This window comes from Pleurodeles waltl, chromosome 7, assembly GCF_031143425.1.
Source record: "Pleurodeles waltl isolate 20211129_DDA chromosome 7, aPleWal1.hap1.20221129, whole genome shotgun sequence".
Taxonomy (NCBI): Eukaryota; Metazoa; Chordata; class Amphibia; order Caudata; family Salamandridae; genus Pleurodeles; species Pleurodeles waltl.
Genome location: NC_090446.1, coordinates 455,919,158 through 455,941,141, shown reverse-complemented (window position 1 = coordinate 455,941,141; position 21,984 = coordinate 455,919,158). Strand labels below are relative to the sequence as shown.

At 45.3% G+C, this 21,984-nt stretch overlaps 1 protein-coding gene across 3 annotated transcripts in view; it reads left to right on the top strand.

Annotated features, from left to right (window-relative positions):
• LOC138304181 (structure-specific endonuclease subunit slx1-like) overlaps positions 1 to 21,984 on the top strand; it is a 164,354-nt gene that overhangs the window by 18,061 nt on the left and 124,309 nt on the right. The window contains exon 2 of one of the 3 annotated variants that reach the window (XM_069244021.1): positions 5,330 to 5,448. The exons of the other annotated variants lie outside the window; for them this stretch is intronic. The gene's annotated coding sequence lies outside the window, so the exon portion shown is untranslated. The remainder of the gene's footprint in view (positions 1 to 5,329; positions 5,449 to 21,984) is intronic. 3 annotated transcript variants of the gene reach the window in all.

Genomic DNA, 21,984 nt, shown 5'->3' with positions numbered 1-21,984 from the left:
GTATATCTACTAACCTGAAGTGTGCGCTATATGAAAGTGTTTTCTGTTTCTGCATGCGCACTAAGGAAATGGGCTACGTAAGGGCAGGCATCCATACTAGACAAATCTAGAGGATTATGTTGTGTTCATCATCCCTAGCCACGAGGCAGGCATCCACTGAGTAATATACCTTTCCGTAGAGATGACACTAAGGAAAGAGCCCCACCTGCTGCACAAATAGAGGGTGACAGGATGGGTAAAATACAAAGAGCGGGTGGGGCAGTGTAATCACCCATATACTGTGCGCGCGAACCAGCCAATAAGGGCCAGAAGAGGGCTGAGCCTAGATGTAAAAGACGGACTTTCAAGTAGAAAAGAGAACAAGAAAGCGGCCACCCTGCTATAACATGAAAATAGCTAAAACGTAGCCACGCGGCTGCCATAAGCAGGAAATAAACAAAAAAAAGTCCCTTAAAGAACAGATAAACAGGACAATAAGTAATTAAACAGTAGTTAGTCCCTGTTCCCAAAGAGAAAAAGGAGGGACTAACAGGCATGACTGACCACTAGCAAGAAAGGATTTTTAAATGACACTGAAACGATCAAATGAAATTGTTTTAAGCCCACAGTAACTATACTTAAAAAGTATACAAGAGGCTGAACGCTTACGCTCGACCTAATAAATTCAAGTTAAACTAATCAGTGTCAGAACTACTTTCATTGGGCCATGGTGCATGCAGGGGCTCCTGGGTTCAACTGTGGGAGTTGGGGCCTTTTACTCCTAATGTCCTGGGACCCCACCCATTATGAATCCCACTCCACTAGGCCAGGTACTTTTTCTACATTTGTCTCTCAATGGTAGCTGGGCGATGTAGATACAAGTAAGTAAACACATCTCATAACTCAAAATGTTAGTAGTACAAACAATAAATTAATGTCCAGCCAAATACTGGTTTTCATATTTAAAAAAAAAATTAAGAATTTTATTTATAATTTTACACATGCAAAGAAATGCGACAAACAAATGCAAAAACACAATCTCTCCTTGACGCTGGGGCTCTAGTATTTGTAAGGTGAATCCCTGCCCCACCCTCCTTTGTTGTAATGTGTTCAGGGTTATTCCCCATTCACTGCTGGCTGCATCAGGGAATGCTAAATATTAGGTTGTACTCAAGAGTTCTCCTTTCTGACCTTTCAGGAACTTAGTCTAAAGTGTCTATGATGCTGCAGCGCTGTTAGCAGCATGTTCCCTAGGGGCCCGAAAGGCCTGGTTTCAGTCTTAACCGCTCTGGCTGTATGGCAGTGTTCAGCAGTGCAGCGAGTGCCCTAGCCTGAGGCGTTCCCAAGTCCGGATCCTGTACAACGAAGTTGGACCGCTTGCAATGGGTTGGGTAGCACCCAGCAGTGCAGGCTGTTCTCGTCAAATACCGCTGCTGACTGGTTTCCAGTGATCAGAGCTGCTCCCGCTTGGCGAACACAAAAGGTAAGTGCTCTTCTCCCCAGCAGAGGAGGAGTGGGGGGGTGCTAGTGTGATCTTCCAACTCCTGACTGAAGATCCAACGAGGGGTGACATCCTTGGCTGTAAATCAGTAAACCTCAGGGACTAGGTGCAGATTACGGCCAGCAGGTTTGACCCGCTGGTCTCAGCAGTTTGCTTTTGGTGCAGGGTGATGGCCAAACTATAGATCAAAGTGGTACCAGCAGCCCCTCCTAGCATACGTGTCGCAGTGGTACTTAATATCAGGATGAAGACTCTCCTTAGGCAATCAGTCTCACTATGGTGGCCCTACTGGCATATACATTTGTCGATCTCAGCAGTCACAGGTCCTGCGCACATGGCCCAAACTCAGTTCACCATTGAACCCTACGACATACAGGGTCGACACAGCTTGTTGCTTCCCACCTAATGCTTCCAGTATGGCTCAGAACTATGTGGCCATCTCCTGGCATATGAGGGTCGCAGAGCCAATACTGCACACAGGCAACGACCTGATCAGCGCACAGCCTCGTACTTCGCGCAGGTAATCCTTGTGTAGGGCTTTCCACCAATTCTCATTCCATCCAACATTCTCTTCTCCCTCACAGGGCACACTGGTCTTGGCAAGCAGGGAGGCGATGGCGTTCCAGGCTCCAAGGCAGGTGATCTTGGTGTCCTGGTTGTTGTCCCCTCACGCAGCAGGGAGATTAGCATGCCTTGTGCCCCCAGTCTGGCTCACAGACAGCAGTCTTGCAGAGCTTACCCTTCTCACACAGCCCTCCTGGCTGTTTGCAGATGCAAATATGATTTAGGCTCAGGGTCTTTGAAGTTTTATGTTGGGGTTCTGCTTTTCCTTTTCTTCTTCCTTCATGAAAGAAGTCTGCCCTACCACAGCAGGCACAACTCAGAAGCTGTTTGCCCACAACATAATTCATGGGAGTGACCAGAGTTTACACCTGGATGACAACACAGTGATATGCGCATCAAAGGGTCAAGTCCTACTCTTTGATTCTCTTATCAGCCCCATCTCCCTTCCTGAGATGTGTCCAGTTCCTTTCCATGTGATCTGTCAGTTAATCAAAGAGCAGTCTTTAAAAGTTAACGGTGGTACTTTCCCTTCGGTTTGTCCCCGCCCAGCTCACAGGAATACACAAATCTGTCTGGAGGGGGAGAGGGGTCCCCTCCTCCCCATGTCTTTACCAGGCCGGCCTGGGTTTCCCAAATGGAACTCGAGGTCCTCCATGTAATGTACCGTTGCAGGCACATTTACTCAGTTTACACTCTCCGCACACTAAGGGCCAGATGTAGGTAGCCTTTTGCACCTCGCAAACGGCGAAAAACGCCGTTTGCGAGGCGCAAAAGGCCTCATGCGATGCAGAAACACATTTTGCGAGTCGGAACCGACTTGCAAAATGTGTTACCGACTCGCAAATAGGAAGGGGTGTGCCCTTCCTATTTGCGACCGCATCGCGATGTAGAGTTGATTTGTGACCGCGAAAGCGGTCGCAAATCAACTCGCAGTTACCATCCACTTGAAGTGGATGGTAACTCACTCGCAAACGGGAAAGGGGTCCCCATGGGACCCCTTCCCCTTTGTGAATCCAAACAAAAATATTTTTTCAGAGCAGGCAGTGGTCCTATGGACCACTGCCTACTCTGAAAAAACCCGAAACAAAAAGGTTTCAGTATTTTTTTCTTTTTGCAGCTCGTTTTCCTTTAAAGAAAACGGGCTGCAAAGAGAAAAAAAAATTATTGAAAAGCAGTCACGGACATGGTGGTCTGCTGTCTCCAGCAGGCCACCATCCCCGTGAGTGCCTAGACTCGCTATGGGGTCGCAAACTGCGACCCACCTCATAAATATTTATGAGGTGGGTCTTTGCGACCCCATAGCGAGTCGCAGAAGGTGTCTGAGACACCTTTCTGCATTCCCTTTTGCGAGTTGCAAATTGCGAGTCGCTGGGACTCGCAATTTGCAACTCGCAAAAGGGAACCTTCCTACATCTGGCCCTAACTGTCTAACACTAATACCCTTATGCATTGTATATTTACATGTACATTCAGTACACACACTCAACCTTTTGCGCACTGTTCACTATTGAAGCTTCCTATATTCAACCAGGTTGTGCGTGTTTTTTAAACCCATGCACTGCCAGCATGCACACTCTTTGCGCTGCACAACTCTTCACCTTTCATGTATTTTACTTTATACCACACACATACACTCAGCACATGCTGTCTCTGGCACGCACTGCACCGCACTACATCTCTCACGCAGTGTATTTCTTTCAGGCATGGATACAACCAGTACATTTACCACAGATGCACTTTGCAGTGCTGGGCTATCCTTGTACTGTACCCTTCCCAGGCACACATACATCCAGCGTATGCCGGGCCACACATGTACCTGATGTAGGCCAAGGGTGAGTTAAGCACACAGCAGAAGAACTTTTAAGAAGGTGAGTGAGCCTGTAGTGCTCACTCCAGTGACACAGGGTAAAAATATCCTATTCACTGCTACTGATCACTACACGATACGCTGCCACCACTGCTTTTGTGCTCCTTAATTCCTGGAGAAGGCAATAGCCTTTCACAACTGTGAGGTTAACACTTCGGGTGCCCTTCCTAGACCAACAAGACCGCAATCTGCGAGACAGGCTTATGTCATGTTGCACACACATGACCCTTGTTCTTCTATGACAAAAAATCAGCATTAGGGATTCAGACAACAGTATAGTTAGCCACTCAGGGCAGGGGGTACACGTCTCTTACCATGCAAAAGATGTTTCCATCCCAGCAGTGAGAAACTCATTAATCTTTGCCGCCATGACTTTTTAAGTAATCTCATCAATTAAAGCCAATACTGGCTTTCAAGCAGCTTTTTTATTTGCAGATTAACAAGTTTCACACATTTACATTCCTTTCAGGAAGCAGGCATCCTGGTGAGAAGGCATGTTTCTTCTTTAGTTCTCTGCCCCAACTTTGGCTTCACCCCACACGAAATCCCCTCCAGTTCCAAGACGGCTATCTTTTAACGAAAAATACTAAAATTGTTTTTATTAAATGAAAGTATGGGCACGTTGTTCCTGACAGATCCCACCCACTTTGACCTCTGATTGTTGCACATGAGCTCTGTTGTTTTCTGCATGGCCCAATTACTACCTGAACGCAGAAGCCACCTTGAAAAGAAGGTAGACCTCATTTAACGCAACATAATGTGCATGATACGGAAATGCTTATGTGAAGTTATTCTATGTAGATGTGTTATTGTTAAAGAACGTTTTTGTTATTTGTTAATTATGCATGTCCCATTACCACTCTTGGCGGATCTCTCTTTTAGTATGTAGAACCCCATTAAGCGTCCCTGTCACTGCTACTGGCCCATATGTTTTGCATGCACAGTCTAGAACAGCCCTTCTCACGCCCCCACCCTCACCCTCAATCCTTTTATAACTCTATATTGTAATTTACAGTGCTTGGTCTGTTAAGCTACCAATGCCACCTTAACTCCTATTTCACACAATGTCAATGCTTCTCATCCAAGATCGCCTGCATAGTTTCCAGAGGCTATGGGACTGTGCTACAGTTGCGTACATGAGTTTCATCAAAGAACCAATATTATGTTTTGGGCTTTCTTATAGTGACACTTGTAACTATGGCTCGCTGTCGCAGCTGTTCATTCTAAACGCTCTCCACACTTGCTTTTTATTTGTGATTTTTCTTATTCTTACCAATTTATTACTTAATCCTATGTTGGTTCATTAACCAATGCAGCTAATATGTATGGCCGGTTCCCTCATCTAACATGGTGACCACACCTTAACCTTCATGCCCTCCCAGCTACTTTGTTAACTTTCCACGGTCCTGCATCTTTAGGTAGACTGCATCACACAGACAAAATGGCATCCAGGACTTCCCCTTGGCATCGCTTTCCTGGCAAAACACACTGAGTATTCGCAAATTTCAACCCCGGACCGAGGGAGTTGCTGTTACAAGTAAGTCTGTTATTTGATTATTTCAATTCTTTAAATGGCAGTGGTGAATTTGACCACCTGCGCTTCTTATTTTATTTTAAGTTACCATCAGTGCCTGACACATATTACTTCACCTTTATTCCATGCAGACCATTTTTTTTCGTTCTTATTCATTTAAACTGCAAAATGTCTGGTCCTCGTTCCTGTTTGATAACATTTTACCCATCCCTTCACTACAATCACATGTGCAGACTATAACAAAGTACTGGACAAGACCTATATTTGGTTTTTACTGAGATTGTCTTACTGGCTTCACTGCCAAGTCTATAGTACTGACTCCATAGTAGCACAGTGGTGGTATTTCTTTAAAATATTGTGGGGATTCCCCCACGTTGATGCACCGTTTGGTATAATTATTGCACAGGAATAAGGTTGGAAATTCTTGGTATTTGTTGTTAGCATTCTTACTATTGCTGGGTCCATCATCTCGTAAGATTAATATAATCTATCTACTTCCCCGTATGGCCCCATTCATGCAATTTCCAACCATATTTCTGCAGGTGTACTCATTCAACCTCCATCGTCGCATTCACTCACCCTTTACTTATTAATGCACTCAGTCATTGAGCCAACTGCAGCCCATGCTCGCTGTTTCCCAGTGGGATGAAAAAAGGTGAGGGAGGTTCTATAGAAGATGAGCGACTAAAGAAGCTTAACTGCAAATTCTTTATAAGAGAAGTGGGCCTATATATTTAATGATATGGCCTAAAACACTTGAAGTAGAACTCTGTGCCTGACACAGCATGCCAGCTGATCAATATTTGTATTTCTTAGCACATCCAAACCTATCACACAACAACATATGGGCATTCCAACAAGGAACACATACATACACCTAAAACAAGACTATCCTGATGGCTTTCCAGTGCTTATTTGTACTAATTATTTTCAATGTAGCATAAATAAGTAACCACAATGTTGTGGATAATTAAGATTGAAAATGATTCAGTTCTGAAAAAGTCTGAAATAGATTGTAAATTAAGCATTTCAAAGGTTTGTAGAAGGGGGCGTCATGAGTCAGTCACTTTGTTCTCACTTTCACACCATTCTCCCCTGTATTGGTCATTTCTGTCCTTTTCCCCCTCCCACACTTCTCTTTCTGAATCCACTCCATCTGCAATTCTCTTTCTGAATGTACTTTCTTTGGGCTTCATCGCTTCTCAGGTAATCACCTTTGTCCTTGGCAACTCCCTGAATTGCACTGAGTCCAGAAATATTGTCAAGAAAGAAAATTAGAGCAAGCATATCATACTTTACTTCCTCAAGACACAGTTTGCACATCGCCTTCTTGTGTGTCCTCAGTGTGTCTTTCTCACCATTTCCTCAAGCGACATCAGAGCACACTTTCTCAATTCTCCCAGAAACCCCAAAAAGTCATCTTAGCTGATGTCATACAAGATTTTTTATAATGTATTAACAATCCTAGTTTCACTACAATTCCTCCTGCCACCAACCCAGAAATTCGATATGGGTAAACTCTTATTGTAATGTATGGAACCGTTTAAAAGGTTATTGTTTGAATGTAGATCGAGTTGTTTCTCAATAGGATGTTTTACATATGAAGTTTGTATGACAAATGGCATCTAAGACTTGGGAGATCTCTCAATAGTCCACAGATCGTCGTCACATGATATGTCACATGCTGACCACTGAGTGCTCACCATCGACGCATGCTCTGTTGTGACCAGTGGTGCCGGAATAATGTGTAGAGTGGGGTGCAGTCCTCGTTGTTATGGCACTGAAGTTAAAGGGAATGTGTAAAATCCAAGCACTCCACAGAGGACAAGTGTAGCGAATGAGCCATGCCCGTTCAGAAGGCGACGTTACTTTACTCAGCAATAAAGAAACCATGAAAGTACAATAAAACATCAGTTTAAGACAGTTACAATAAAAAACAGCACTACAGGTGAACCAACGCAACATAATACATTGCAATAGCAAGATAATAAGTACAACACGCAGTCAGGGGGCTCACTCAACACATAACTTGTCAATTAAAACCTCAAATTGGTCCACTAAATTAACAGGGATGTTCGGGGTCACCAAGAAAATAATCTAAGTACACAACGTTGCACTGAAGTAAATAAATTGCGATCTAAAACATTAATGTTTGCCTGCGCCAAAGGCTATATTTAAGAAAAGTAACAACAGCTACACAGTCCTCAGTTGTAGGAATCATCTGAAAAATTAAAAGTGCCTGGATATGACTGGTCACCGAAGCACCTCTAAGAAGTGGGTCTAAAAAACGTCTGGTATAGCTACAGTAAAACCTATAGAAAAATGCAAAGTGTTCCCGGATTTGCAGGGAGTACTATTCAAAGGGGCAAACCAGGATAGTTTTATTGTCAAGCTGGCCCAAAGGAAAAGAGAGATGACTCTTACTCTGACCAAGCATAAATCTAGTCACTAATACCCTATCGCAGGCATTAGGCACCAACTCCAAATAGGATCCCATCCCCAGTGTGGTTTGGACCATCAGCTTGTCTCGATTGGCAGGCTTCCTCAGGTTGGACAACTCTCTTTTCCCTCTTCTATATTCCTTAAAGCTGGATTTAGCCCAACTTTTATCCCACATAGATAAGTTGGCACGCATAGGAAAAATATCAAGTCTTCTTAACTTGGCAAAGGTATCCTTAATATACTTTAAACAGAGCATATAGTAACCCTTATCACATAGGAGACAATCCATGATGACCTCTCTGTACAGAGAAGCTACAGGATTACACCAAATAGACCACCATAACATTAAGGGGGGCAAGTTGATGCAAACAGCCACATAAGATAGTTTGAGTTCCCCATGGACAGCATATATCGGTGACCTTGGCGATACACAAAGGAAGCACCAGCGTGCTCTGTTTTCCTCACCCTGCAAACATTTGCCCAAATTGTAACCCCACAAACCAGAACCAGAAGATAAAACAGGAATGCACTTTCTTTTATAAATTTCAATAAGGGGTGCTGTGGGCTTATTTCCAATGTCGGAGGCCAGGCTGAATAGGTAGCCAGTCGTGTTATAAAGCGTAAGCCTTCTATCTTTCGAACAGGAAACCCAAGTCCTCTGGGAGTCAGATGTGACGCCCAAATAGGGAAATTTGTGGTATCTTGCAATTGGAGTACCCCGGAGTGTGAAACATTGCGACTTCAGGTTTTTAGGACCACAAGCTTTTACAAAGGTTTTAGCTCAGTTCATAACCAGACCTAGACAATCCATAAAACTAACAAAGGTATATAAAAGTAACTGTTGACCATTAGGTGCTCTTGATATTAAAACAGCATGATCTGTGTATAAAAGGATAGGGACACTCCGGCCATTCATGGTCAGCATGTCTCTGCCCTTACCAAATAGGGTAGAATTCAGATTTTCCTAGCTTTAGTAAAGGAAAGTCTAGATTTTATTAAAGAAGCGGAGGCGAGTATTATGCTTCCTTTTCTTGCTTTATTTTAAACAGCAGCCAAGATAAAGCAGAACTACATATCCCATGAAACATAGCGAGTGATGTAAATGATGAGGTCATAAAGAATAACCAATGAAAAACATTCAACCACAATAATTATCTTAACTGCGAACAACAAGCCCTCTTTTCTTGCAGGAGCAGATCAAAGTGGACGGAATAAAGGAATAATAATCAAAATAATAGAAAAAGCCATTAATAGCGTGAAAAAGTCCTTGGCAAAGTCCAGGGAAGAAGGAGGAGACGACTTCAGGTGGATATCACAACATCCGGGAGGCACTGTCCGCTGATCGTGGGAGCAACCAGAAGAAAGATCTTTCAAAGGAAGGGTCTTTGACACAAAACCAGCATGTTCAAGTCGAAGCGGTTGGTGCAGGGGAAACCGGCACTGGAAAAGAAAAGGGTGGGTTAATAAGAGCGGTGGGATAATACTCGCCTCCGCTTCTTTAATAAAATCTAGACTTTCTTTTACTAAAGCTAGGAAAATCTGAATTTTATTACAAGAACGGAGGCTCCTATTATGCTTGTTTAAAGCATATTAACAACAGAATCAGCCATTGAAGAAATAGGTTTACAATAGAACGTCTTAAAAGTGGAAACATTAGACCAATCCGCCGATCTAAGAATGTCCTCCAATCGAGCTCCAGCTAAAAGAGCTTTAGAAGCCATAGCACCTCTGGTCGAATGTGCTCCAAAAGAAGTAGTGTCAATACCCGCAAGGGCCATGACCCACCTAACCCAGCGAGCAAGGGTAGGAGAGGAAACAGGTTTATGAGGTTTAGAAAAAGATATTAGCAACTGGGAGAAAGAGGACATTCTTAAATCAGCAGTTCTAGCAATGTAAACTTTTAAACATTTAGCAACACAGAGTTTAGGATGTGAAGGGAAGTAAGGATAATGAACCACAGAAATGTTAGTCTTAGTTCTTCTATAAATCCTGAAAGACACATTAGAAGGAGAAAACTGGACAGAGGAGACGTCCAAAGCTCTAACATCAGAAACACGTTTCAATGAAACTAAGCATAACAACATAGTTAGCTTTGCAGACAGATACTTCAAAGAAAGTAAATCATTATCAAGCCAAGAATTAAATAAATCCAAAACCAAATTCACATCCCATAAATATGTGTATTTAGACGTCGGAGGATGAGAAAATCTTACTCCCTTCAAAAGCCGGCACACCAAAGGATGTTCCCCAACAGGTTTTCCATCTATTCGGATATGTTCGGCAGAAATGGCAGATCTATTAGTATTTACCGTTCTGTATGCTTTCCCCTGGGAGGCTAGAGAAGCTAAAAAATTAACGATTAAAGTCACATCGGCTGAAAAGGGATCTGAATTCCTGTCCAAACACCAGCCACACCAGACCAACCAGGCAGACCTGTAAACCTTAGATGTTCCCGGGGCCCAAGAATGGCGGATATACTGGGCAGCTTCTTCCGAAATTCCGGGGGTTCTCCAGGCTGACCCGAAATCTTCCAAGCCACAAGAGTTAGAGTTTGATTGAGAACCATTTCGTGAGGACGACCCTCTGGATCGAGGAGGAGCTCTGGAAACGAAGGAATCAGAACCGGACAATCTATTGATAACTCCAGAACCGAAGGGAACCAAGGCTGTGTCTGCCAAAAGGGAGTCACTAATACCAGGAAAGCTCGTTGACGACGAACCTGGGCAAGGACTCTGGCTATCATCGCAAAAGGAGGAAAAGCATAATTCAGACTGGGAGACCAGTCCTGGAGAAAAGCGTCCGTAGCGAGAGCTTGAGGATCCGGTCTCCAGCTGTAAAACTTTGGGAGGTGAGAATTTAACCGTGAAGCGAACAGATCTATTGACATGATACCGAACATTGAAGAAAGATTGTTGAATACTGAAGGATGAAGATGCCAATCGCTGGAGTCTTTTAGATAGCGTGAACACCAATCTGCTATTGTGTTCATTTTTCCTGGAAGATATTGAGCCGTGACCGACAACTTCAGAGGGAGGCAAAACTCCCAAAAGCTTTTGGCTAGATCCGCAAGGGGCTTGGATCTCGTTCCTCCCAGATGATTGATATACTTTACTGTGGAAATGTTGTCCATCTTTAAAAGAATAGAGCAACTTACCTTGTCCTTTGCGAACGTCCTCAGAGCAAAGGAGCCTGCAAGCATCTCTAAACAATTTATGTGCAAGACAGACTCCCTCTCTGACCATACGCCTCCAGTCGAGACGTTGCCACATCTTGCGCCCCCAACCTGTCCGACTTGCATCGGATTCTAATACTAGATCTGGGGCCGAAGAGAAAATAGCTCTTCCGTTCCAGGCTTCCAAATGATCGAGCCACCACCGTATCTCTGCACGAGAGTCTTGATCCAACAGGACTATATCTGAATATTGAAGACCTTTTCGGAGATGGCGAATCATTAACCTTTGAAGAGCCCTGTAATGTAACGGACCTGGAAATATGGCCTGAATGGAAGAGGATAAAAGACCTACAATTCTCGCCAGAGACCGAAGAGAAACATGGGAGAGACTGAGGATCTGTTGTAATTCGTGTTTTATTCGCGTCACCTTTTGAAGCGGCAGTGAAAGAGATGTAGTTTGAGAGTCTATGAGGAAACCTAGAAACTCTACTTGAGTGGAGGGAACTAGAGAAGACTTCTCCATGTTTACCAGAAACCCAAGGGACTGTAACAGGTGAAGGGAGACATGTAAGTGTTGCAACAGGGTATCCTTGTTCTGAGCCATTATAAGAAAATCGTCTAGATAGATGATTAATCTTATGCCCTGGGCCCTTAAAAAGGCTACCACCGGCTTCATTACTTTTGTGAAGCACCAAGGAGCCGAAGCGAGCCCAAATGGGAGAGCTTTGAACTGGAAAATCGAACCTTCCCATTGAAACTGAAGGAATTTCCTGTAAAAGGGATGGATCGGGATCGCAAAATAAGCGTCTTGAAGATCCAGACGGACAAACCAGTCGCCCTCTAACAGAATGTCTCTGAGATGGAGGATTGTCTCCATTTTGAAATGGTTGTAAACTACGTAGTTGTTGAACAGTCTTAGGTTTATAACTGGCCGAAACGTTTTGTTTTTCTTTTGAACCAAAAATATGGTACTGAGAAAACCCGAGGGATGAAAACATGTCCGCTCTATCACATTTTTTGAAACCAAAGTCAAAATTTCCAAATTCATCAGATGGGATTGTTCCTGAGAAAATCTTAGAGGAGGAGGAGGGGAAGTTTGGGAGGGAATCTGATAGAGATCTATGCAATACCCCTGAATGGTTTGAAGAACCCAAGGGTCCGCGGTAATTCAAAACCAATTTGACAGAAAATGGGCTAACCGACCTCCCACCGGAAGATGGCCAAAATTCAAAACTCTTACCTGAGACTTGTCCCCCTCTGTGACGGTAACTTCTGGTCCTGAAACCTCTCCCCCTTTGAGGATAGAATTGAGGTCTGAACTCGGGGAAGTAGAAAGAGGAGCCTCTGAAGCTGCTACCACGGTAGGTGAAGCGGCTGGTAAAGCGGCTCCTTCCTTTACCGGCCCTGCCAAAAACCCTAGAGTTGAAAATCTTCTTCATCGAGGTTTGGGCTTTATCCAGTGTTGTAAACGTAGAAACATATCTACTAAGTTCTTTGATGAACGAGTCCCCAAAAAGAAGACCATTAGCTTGTAGTCCCTCCTCTCTAGACGCCAAACTGCCCAATTTAGGTTCTATTTTGAGCAACAGACTCTTTCGTCTCTCCTGGGACATGGCAGTGTTCGCATTTCCTAATAAACAAATCGCCCGTTGGACCCAGTTGGACAAAGCGTCAGGATCAATTTGGGTACCCTCCAGCCTGGCATCTTCAGCTAAATCGAGAATTCTGGTTAAAGGACCGACCAAATCTAAAAGCTTGTCCTGACACACGGACCATGCACGATCAACTCCTTTTTTCGGATCCTTTCCAAATTTAGAGAAGAATAAAAGCATATTAGGATCTATCGCAGGAGTGGAAGTTATGCTGTGCGGGAGGGAGGGCCGGGGACATTCTGATCGCAATTTGTTTCTTGTGGCTTTGTCCAAAGAATGTCTTAAATGACACAAAACGTAATCCGCCACATGATCAGAAGGAAACCATTCGGTGGAATTTGGGTGATGTATCAAAGTGGGATCAAACATTGGTTCTCCCAGAGCATCGAGAACAGTAAAATCATAAACACGAGAAGAATTCGAATCAAATGGAGAAATGTTTTGCCTTTTCTCCGAAGGCCCTTGCCAGAGATCATCAGGATCCTGAATATCATCAAAATCTCCACCATTATAATCCATATCATCATCAGTATCCCTCAACTGCGTTATTTCAAGAGGAGAGGGATCCGTTTCCACCGTATTAAGCTCCTTACGGGGGGAAGGACCAGCAACCTGGGGAGAGTCATCAGCGCTTGATTTCACCTGCGCTTTTGTAAAAGAGCGTTTTTTGCCCCTGACAGTTTCAGAAACGTCAGAGTTTCGAGCGGACAATTTTTTAAAAGATGATTCCAATTTTTGGGACATTTGTAACATAGATGTAGATACCGCCTGTTGGACCGTATCCTGAATAAAAGAATTTAAATCTGCACGTAAATTGTCCAGATCAACTTTACTGGAGCTATCCTCTCCTTTTTTAGCCATTATTAGCTAAGAAAATAAATAACGAACTAACAAATAAATGAAGATGCCAGGCAGAAAAATTCCACAAATTGATAAAGAATGCCAAATAAATTCCAAATGAAATGCGGTGAAGAAAGGGTTAAGCCAAATAACACCAAGCAAAGTGGGCGTGAAGAGGACAACACACTCTCAAGGGAAAGAGGCGTGTCCGGTCTTGCAAGCCGAGCCGGAACAGGACGTGTGAGGAAACCTCTTCAAAGGCGACCGGAGGGGAGAAACTCTCCGAGAAAGCAAGAGTCTCCCAGGACCGCCGCGCAGCTCCGAGGTAAGCTCTGAAGAGAAAGACGCTTACTTCAGGAGCGCGAGGCGGAAGAGCCGAACGTTCTCAGAACGTTCGGCTCGGCCGCGAAAGCGCGACGCGAGCGCTTAAAACGGCAATAAGAGTCGAAAAGAAGAAAGGAAATAATTCAAATATACATATGAAAAAACAAAGGTTTTTAAAATTAAACTAGTAATGATTATAAGGAAACCAAGTGATAGAAAATAAGACAATACATAACATGTAAACATAAGATGAGGTTAAAGAACTTATCTTGACTGCGAGCAGCAAGAAAAGAGGGCTTGTTGTTCGCAGTTAAGATAATTATTGTGGTTGAATGTTTTTCATTGGTTATTCTTTATGACCTCATCATTTACATCACTCGCTATGTTTCATGGGATATGTAGTTCTGCTTTATCTTGGCTGCTGTTTAAAATAAAGCAAGAAAAGGAAGCATAATAGGAGCCTCCTTTCTTGTAATAAAATCCAAGTCATTAGTATATAAAAGAAACAAAATGTGTGCCAGAACACATCTCTGCTGGACACCTCGGCCCAGGCCAACCACCTCTCAATACATTCACCAAATCTAATGGATGTGTTAAGGTCTAGGGTGGGGGCACGTAAAAAAGACAGCACACCATTATCTATCCCCATTGGTTGTAACGTTTCCCATAATTTGGATCTGACAAACGCTGTTAGAAGCACAGGCCAGATCCATAAAGGCTAGCTAGGCCGGGCCGCCTTTAGCTAATGTATACTTGTTGATTATTAGGTACAAATTGGGACACTATTCTTGTGTGCCCAGATCGGATCTAAAGCTGAACTGAACATCGGAGATAATTTGTTTGTCAGTAACCCACAACATAATTCTATTTGGGATAAACCCTACCGATGACTTTCACCCTGGACTACAATAGGGGGATGCTCTGTTCCCTTTTTTTTTTAAAATGGGGACAGTAATGGCTGAGTGCCATGACTGGGGCTAGCCGCTTTTGCTGTCTGAATTGGCATCATTTGTAATAATGGGTGCCCACAAAGCCACCTCCAACTTATGTAAATCCATAGGTACCCCATTGGACCCTGGGGGTTTGTGTATGAAGCTTTCAAGGATGGCTTCAGCTACTTCGTCCACAGTGAATTTGATCCCCAGGTGAAAGTTGGCATACAAATGTGAAATTTCCCACTGACTAAATCGATCATGTGGTACTCTTGTCTAAAGTGATCCACCCAAGCATCTGCACTTATATAAGCACATATCAGATTGTGGTCGGCTTTAAAGAGTTTATTGTCATTGACAGTGTGCCAAAACAAGCCAGTATTTCTAATCCCGCAGGAGCTGGCCAGGGTGGTCCAGACTTGCTCCTTAAGCTTCGCCTTCTTTATGCTAATAGACCGTTTATATAAGCTTCTGAAGGAGGTAACAGCCACCGAGTCCCTACGGTTGTAACCCTTAAGGAACTGTGCATGCATCTATTAGGTCTCTATATGCCTTATCAAACCAGGAATGATCGGCCGTCCTGGTGCTTACTTTTGGTTTCAAAAAGTAAGATTTAATAATATAACCCAGAACCAAGAAAGTGTGAACACTACAGGTGGAATCGTGGGTCTGCCTAAGACAGCCATAGAGCATATTCAAATGATCTGCACAGACATCACACAAATTAGCAGTCCTCTTACCAGCCTGCATCCGTCTCCCTTTGATGGACATTCATACCCCCCACTGAGGTGACCCAAGAGCGATGCTCCGGGCATAAAAAGAGGATTGTGATTGCTATAGATCCTACGGAGAACTGCCCCATCCACAGTATATTTGAGAAAATTCCTACTAGAAAATATATAATCAGTTATGGACATTCCTGCCCCTCCATTAAAAGTAGATATAGATGAGTACTGTGGTGCAACCCGTTCAAGCACATTACAAAAATCATACTTTTTTTTCTTACGTTTGTTTATTGATTTTCAAAAACTTTGAGTGATACAATACAAAATAATGTTCCGTTGTTCCAATTAACAGTGCGGCGGGAAATTACAAATTACATATTTTCAGAAAATATTCTGATGGAGCTTTCCTCATTTTTCTAAAGAGCATATTAGTGTACAAACAAATATTTTATATAACATTAAAGCTGTTAACCATGTGAGAAAAACAAAAACGATGCTTGCGTGTAGTTGTATACAACACTATGGGGTAGAATGGTTGCAGTGTATTGTAGTCTGTGGAGTATCCAAAGGGAAGAGGGGATTTGCAGTGTAAGCTTTCACCTTCGGCATCTGAGTGGGTATATAGGTGTGGAGTAGCAATGTGTGTTCCAATGATGATCAAATATCTCAGTATGGATGTAAATCATTTTTGGCCTCCACCTTCAGAACTAGGGGGTCCCAGCATTCCACTCCTTTCTAAAGAATGCCCGGGCTCAGAGACATCGGAGATGATAAGCTTCTGCTTTAGACCAAATCAATAAGCCTTTTAACCATTGCGATATGGATAGGGGAGTCGGAGATTTCCATGACATGGCTATCCTGCGTTTGAATAGCACAAATGCTAAGTCAATAAACCTGTGAAGGTATTTATCTCCTTTCTTTTTTGTGCGAATGCTTAGCAGGCAGGAGGTCGGTGTCACAGGTAGAAGATGAGCAGTAATTTCTGATATCATCTTGGTAATTTTGTGCCAAGTAGTCTGTAAGACTGGACAGTCACATACCATATGGTAAAAACCAGCTGAGGGGGAGGTACAATGTGGACAAACCGGCTCATGTGTAGGGTACATGCAATGGATGCTTTGAAGATCTAGATATGCGTGATGTATATAATTAAATTTGGTGACATACATATTAAGGTGTTTTATATTACGTGAAAAAACTCATTTAAGTGTTTACGAGTTTCTAAACTGAGATCTAATATTTAGAGTTTTATCAATGCATAAGTGGTTCCATGATTGATATTTAAGAGAGTGTCCATAGTCTAAAAACTCTAGTCTTCTCTGGACTCTGAGGTCTCAGTTCGTTTTGGTTTCGTGATTTACAGAAGGAGCTATTGCCCGATTCATAAAGAGTTTCAATCTGGTATTATGGAGATGCATGTACGCAAAGGTTCTAATGTTGAGTTCGATTGTCACGAATGGGTATATGCATATTTGCTCTAACTTTTTCCTTTCAGATCTCTCTCCCAGCTGTTCCCTACCCTAATTCCCTTCCCCCCCGCCTGGCTTCATCATAACTCTGTGCTATTAATGCTTTCTGAGTTGGTGACACTGGGAGGTTGGCCTTCTTCTTCGGCAGCGTGCAGATCCCGAGGAAACTACACCATTACACCGCGGTATCACTATGTGTAATGCCAATAAAAACTACAGCAGCCAGGGTAGGATTAACATCTTGGATATTGCCACCCTACCAATCGGTGATAACGGTAATGATTGCCAAAAAGTAAGAGATGAGCGTATATTTGCTATCGCCCTATGTAAGTTGCCATCAAGAAGGTCTTTTGACGTATGATAGATATTAACTCCCAGATACTTGAAAGTATCATGTTGCCATTGTAAGCAGGAATTGCTCCTAGTAGGTCTCTCAACAGGGGAACACAGTGCCAACGGGAACACACATGATTTAGGCCAATCAGTTTGGTTCAGCAGGTAGCATGCCAAGGGTTCCATGGCCAAGGCAAAGAGGAGGGGGAACAGAGGGCACCCTATTGTGTCCCTTGCTTTATTTTGAAACAGCTCGATATCACCCGGCCCGTCTTCACCCTAGCCAATGGCTCCCCAGACAGTGTTTTAACCCATCGCAAAAGATGAGGTCCGAATCCCATTCTTTCAAGACATGCAAAGAGGAAATCCCATCCCAGCGTGTCAAAGGCTTTCTCTATGTCTTGGGTGACTGCCACTTGATGTGTGTCCCCGGGTGACGTATTGTGGATTAAGTGTAAAAGGCGCCTGATATTGAGAAATGTGGTGCGGCCTGGTATAAAGCCTGATTGATCATGGTGTACTAATGTGTGCATTACAGGGAGTATTCGGTTAGCTAGTACCTTTCCCATTTTTTTACAGTCTAAGTTGAGTAAGGGCAATAGGACCGTACATCAGTTGCATCACGCCCTGGTTTAGGTAACACATCATTCAGGGCCTCGCATAAAGAGTGTGGCAGGGAGCCCTGCTCAAATGCCTCATGATAAACCTCCAATAATCTAGGGGTAATAATAGTGCTTTGATCTCCTCTAATTTTATTGGTTCCTCCATAATAGCACATTGTGGGGCCATGAGCCTAGGGAAGGATATTCCCAGCAAAAAATCCCGTATAGGGCCCACCTCCAGGTCAACCAGTTTCTCATATAACTGTCGGTAGTAATTATGAAAAGTGTTGTTGATAGCCAATTGTGAAGTGGCTACTGTGCCATCCTGCGTCCTAATTAATATAGCCAGCGTACCACGGTGCACCTTGCGGAGAAGCCAGGCAAGCACCTCACCCGAGCGAGCTCCTTGGGCATGTTGTAGAGCCATTCGTGTACGATAATTGTGGTGACTTAAGGTGAATTCCGCATCGCGGAGCTGACGGAGTTGTGATGGCGATACAGTTCACCCCACATCATGTATTTCCGCTTCACATAAGTCCCGTTCTACTTCAGAGAGGTCACGCAGTTATTGCCTCCTAACTCCCCAGGTAGAAGCCATGCAGTGACCACGGATCACCACTTTATGAGTTTCCTCTTCTATTGCCCGATAAGAGGTTGAGCCAGCGTTTGTTAGAAAGTATTGTTGGATGGTTTGCGATAACGACTCCCAGAATGGAGGATCCAATTGAGCCTCCATTTGTAGGTGCCAGGTAGGTATGGAGGGTCGCGGTAAACCCCAAGTCAGTATTGCTGTTAGTGGTCTGTGGTCTGAGTGTGTTTTTGCTAGGTACTCTGAGCGATCTAGCAGGGGTCCGTTGTTAGCGGTGCTAAATAGGATATCCATCCTAGTATGGAGGTCATGTACAGGGGACTAAAATGAGTATTCACGATCGTGCGCATGACCCATGTACCATATATCACCAAGTCCCATATGTGTACTCCAAGTCCGAAAGTAGTGGGCAATACGATTACTGGTGGCAGTTGATAATAGGGGGTGAGAGCGGTCCAGTTGAGGGTCCAGGATGCAACTAAAGTCTCCACCCCAGATTGCCGGAACAAATGGGTCTTGGAATAGTGCCGGTGTCAGAGAATGTAGGAATTGTATTTGGTTCGCATTAGGGGCATATACGGCCACCGGGTTAATGGGTGTGCCATCTAGCCTACCTTCCAAGATGACATATCTGCTATCTGGATCTATAGTTTGTGTCGTAAGGGCAAAGGGGATTCCAGGGGCCACCCATATGAGGACTCCCCTGGCGTATGCAGATGTAGTAGTGCTGTATGTTTGTCCTCGCCACCTAGATCGCACCTTGCTTAGCTCTGAGGATGTAAGATGTGTCTCCTGAAGCATAGCAATGTGCAGTCCATGGCGTTTGAGATGTGAATGTAGTCTATAGCGTTTGGTGTAGGATGCCATACTCCTTACATTCCAGGTCAAGAATCTATATTGTGGAGCATGGGTCCGTGAGGGTGTGTTAGACATCATTCCTAAAACAATGCATGAGAGATAATATAATAAGAGTGTTTTATCTTTTAGCACCGTCGATAGAAGACATTTTTCCAAGAACAGTTTGGTGCTGGGAAGTTCTGAGTGCTCAGGGAAACCAGTAAAACAGTTGTTGTTGCGCCGTGAACGTCTTGCCTGGACGTTATTTACGTTTGCATTGATTGGAAGGTCGGCGATACAGTTTGTGTGATTGCTTTGGTTTGGGTTACCATTTCTGCAAGTTTACGATGATCCACTCTCAACAAGTTCACCTCCAGAGATACTGAGTCAATCTTAGCTTCCAACGAGGTCTTAGGTGGTCATTACAACCCTGGCGGTCGGTGTTAAAGCGGCGGTAAGACCGCCAACAGGCCGGCGGTAAAATTTTAGCAATTACGACCGTGGCGGAAACCGCCAACAAAGACAGACACTTTAACACTCCGACCGCCACGGCGGTACAAACAAACAGCGCGGCGGTCACCGCCAACAGACAGGCAGAGGACAAAGTACCGCCCACAGTATCACAACCTACCAATCCGCCACCTTTTCCGGGGCGTATTCACCGCGTATAAAAACACAGCGGAAACAGGATTCCGAAGGGAAAACGCTCACCTCTACACACCCCACGAGGAACTAGGACGCCATGGAGCCGGAACTCCAAATTATCCCTGCAATAGTCTTCCTGCTCCTCTACCAGGAGCACGAACGCCAGCAGCGAAGACCACGGTGAGTACTGCACCTACGACACAGGGGAGGGGGGAGGGAAAAAACAGGGACACACACACGCAACACCCCCGCCCTCACCCACGACAACACACACACTAATAATACATCATGATACGTTATAGTTACACCCTCCAACCCCCCGGAAGAATGCAAAGACAAAAGAAAATGAGTGTAACCATTGTAATATATTAAAAGCAAGTAGGCAAAAATATATATATACACCAAGCATAGTAGTCCAGGTAGTGCTCCAATTAAGTCTGTGGAACACTGGGCCCACACAGTATGGGCAAGGCCCACACAAGATCCACGACCATGACGGAGAGAACACTACAGGGGCATCATAGAGCAAGAAAACAGGCACCTCAGGGGGAGGGAAAGGGGGGGCACCTCAGCCGGTTGAGTGCACAACGCCAAATCCACGAGAGGGCCACATGCCCACCGTTAAATCCTGGGGAGTGCAAAGCTACAGTCTCTCAAGAATATACAGTGGGTGGGTTGCCCACTGTTCAATCCTGGGGAGTGCAAAGCCACAGTCTCTCAAGTGGATAACAGTCTCCACTGGTTCTGGAGGGGGCATTGTGCCCAGAGTGCTTCATCCTGCTAAGGACAGAGGTAGTGGATGGATCTCTCCACTGGTTCTGGAAGGGGGCATTGTGCCCAGAGTGCTTCATCCAGCTAAGGACAGACGTAGTGGATGGATCTCTCCACTGGTTCTGGAGGGGGCATGGTGCCCAGAGTGCTTCATTCTGCCTTTGACGGACTCAGTAGCGTCAGTGCCCTTGGCGCTCATGGGCCAGCGTTGGTTGAGATGGCGGTGCCCTGTTCAGCGGTGCTTGAGACGGCAGTGCCCTGTTCAGCGGTGCTTGAGACGGCGGTGCCCTGTTCAGCGATGCTTGAGACGGTGGTGCCCTGTTCAGTGATGCTTGAGACTGCGTGCCCTGTTCAGCGGCGCTTGAGACGGCGGTGCCCTGTTCAGCGGCGCTTGAGACGGCGGTGCCCTGTTCAGCGGTGCATGAGACGGCGGTGCCCTGTTCAGCGGTGCATGAGACGGCGGTGCCCTGTTCAGCGGTGCATGAGACGGCGGTGCCCTGTTCAGCGGTGCTTGAGATGGTGGTGCCCTGTTCAGCAGTGCTTGGAGCGGCGGGCTCCTTTGCAGTGACTCAGCTGCTGCCGGACCTTCATGGCCCAGCGGGGCTTGTGCTGGCGGTCCTCTCTGTCCCAGCGGGGCTTGTGCTGGCAGTCCTCTCTAGCCCAGCGGGGCTTGTGCTGGCGGTCCTCACTAGCCCAGCGGGGCTTGTGCTGGCGGTCCTCTCTAGCCCAGCGGGGCTTGTGCTGGAGGTCCTCTCTATCCCAGCGGGGCTTGTGCTGGCGGTCCTCTCTGTCCCAGCGGGGCTTGTGCTGGTGGTCCTCTCTAGCCCAGCAGGTCTTGTGCTGGCGGTCCTCTCTAGCCCAGCCGGTCTTGTGCTGGCGGTCCTCTCTAGCCCAGCCGGTCTTGTGCTGGCGGTCCTCTCTAGCCCAGCCGGTCTTGTGCTGGCGGTCCTCTCTGTGTCAGCGGGGATGACGGCTGTGGCCTCCTGGTCAGCGGGGATGACGGCTGTGGCCTCCTGGGCAGCGGGGATGACGGCTGTGGCCTCCTGGGCAGCGGGGATGATGGCGGTCTCCTCCACCGTGCTGCTCCTCCTAGACTTTCCTGGTTTCTTGTGGCCCTTCCCCACCTTGGAAGGTGCCGCACCTGACTGCACACTCCCACCGGGACCCCTTGGAGCGGCTTTGGTGGCTGGAGTCTTCCCCCTCTCC